This window comes from Calidris pugnax, unplaced genomic scaffold (genome assembly GCF_001431845.1).
Source record: "Calidris pugnax isolate Ruff unplaced genomic scaffold, ASM143184v1 scaffold607, whole genome shotgun sequence".
Taxonomy (NCBI): Eukaryota; Metazoa; Chordata; class Aves; order Charadriiformes; family Scolopacidae; genus Calidris; species Calidris pugnax.
In genome coordinates, this window is record NW_015091428.1 from 158,519 (window position 1) to 159,922 (window position 1,404).

The window sequence follows — 1,404 nt, forward strand, 5'->3', positions numbered from 1 at the left end:
GGAGGGACCCCCCTGAGGGTCTCGCCCCCCCCCCCGTCGCTGCCCCTGCCCTGGGCTGGAGATGGGGGGGGGAGCAGCCCCCTAACAGGGGGACAGACCCCAGGTCTCCCCGAATAACCCGTGGCTGGAGCCCCCCGAATCCGTTAATTTCAGCAGAAAAGGTGCCACAGACGAGTCTCTGAGCCCGACCGCCGGGCAGCCGTGGGGCCACTGTCCCTCTGCCCCACAGCACGAGCCGGGGGCAGCGGTGGCCACTCTGTGCCACGGGGGGGTCCCTCCCCATTCCCCTGCCCCCCCGTTATCACACCACATCCCCACCTCCCGCTGCGGCTCCTCGGAGCCCAATTAGCTGCCTTAGTTAACGAACGCAGGGCTGGGAACACTCTCCCCTCACTCTGACCCTCCGCACACACACCGCCCCCCCCGGGGGGTCTCTGGGGCCTCCCCGGTGACCCCCTCCCCCCGGAAAAGCCCCCCCTCTCCGGGTCTGTCCCAGCCGGGGCCTGTCCCTGCACCCCCTGCCCGGGGCCCTGCCCACAGCTGGACACAGCTGGGTCTGCCACCCGCAGGGGGGGCCTCACCATGTGTCCCACGTCCCCAAACAGCCCACCCTGGGTCCTGCGAGTCCCCCCGGGCACGCGGTGGCCAGGACTGGCCACACCAGGGAGCTGGAGCCGGGTCCATGGCCCCCACAGGGACCCCACATCGGTGTGTAGGGGGGACGCGGCACCGGCTACTCCAGGGTGTCCCCGGGGGGGATTTGGGATGGGGCTGGGGGTCCTGCTCTGCCCGCGCCGGCAGGGACGGCCCCGCAGAGCCAGGACCCACAGGGACCCACAGCCCGTTCGGTGCCGACGGCCACGGTGGGGAGAAACGGGCCCCCCAGGACCAACAACACCAGGCCCGGCCCCGGGAAGAGGCCCCTGCAGGAGGGACCGGTGACCCCGGGGCCGTACTCACCCTCACAGCTCGTTAGCGGCGAGGTGTTAACGAAGAGATGGTTTATTGGCACCAGGAACCCCTTTCCTGGCAGCCCCAGCCCCGGTGAGGAGTGGGGCAGCCCCACACCGGGGCTCAGCTGGGATGGACCCCCGGGGGGCACGGCCGTTCCTGCCCCGCTGCCCCCCGTGCCCCCCATGGCACGAACCGGGAGGCTCCCCACACCCACACACCGGGGGGGACACCCCCCGAGGCCGGCTCTCGGGGCGGGGGGGTCTGCTGCCCCACGGGGGGGGCCGGCGGCGTGTGGGGTCCCGGGGGGCACCGAGATGCTCCTTGTCCCGCGGGAGGGCTCAGGGTGGGGGGGCAGCCACGTTACGTGCCGGTGCCCGGAGCCCCCTGCGAGGGTCCCTCGGGGCCGGGAGCCGCCGGGGGGTCAGACCCGGCTCCGGACGCCCCACTCCC

General features: G+C 73.1%; 1 protein-coding gene across 1 annotated transcript in view; it reads left to right on the top strand.

Moving 5' to 3' along the window:
- ARFIP2 (ADP ribosylation factor interacting protein 2) overlaps window positions 1–1,404 on the top strand; it is a gene marked incomplete at its 3' end in the record, with an annotated part of 8,245 nt that overhangs the window by 865 nt on the left and 5,976 nt on the right. The gene's annotated exons all lie outside the window — the stretch shown is intronic.